Raw genomic sequence first — 418 nt, forward strand, 5'->3', positions numbered from 1 at the left:
TGCTCTGATGCCCCATCACACGCATGTGTATTTCTTACGAAGACATTCTCTTAATACCCACAACATGACCATCAAAATCAGGAAAGTACGATTTGTATATTTCTACCATCTAATCGTCAGACTCATTCAAGTTTTGCTAAAAGTTCCAATAATGTCTTCTATAGCAAAAGGACTCTGCTCAGAATCACGCGTTGCCCTTAGTTGTTCCACCTGGAACAGTTCCTGTCTTTCCTTGACTATCCCGACTTTGACACTTTGAGAATTATACCAACAACTTGGGTTTGGCTGTTTCACACTGGATTCAGGTTACGCATCGTGGGCAGGGGATGCTGCACCCTTCCTGGGAGGCACGTGATGCCGACTTGTCCACTGCTGAGGAGGTTCACTTCCATCACTTGATGAAGCTAATGTCTCAAAC

The sequence above is a fragment of the Colobus angolensis genome, unplaced genomic scaffold (assembly GCF_000951035.1).
Source record: "Colobus angolensis palliatus isolate OR3802 unplaced genomic scaffold, Cang.pa_1.0 Scaffold42, whole genome shotgun sequence".
Classification (NCBI taxonomy): Eukaryota; Metazoa; Chordata; class Mammalia; order Primates; family Cercopithecidae; genus Colobus; species Colobus angolensis.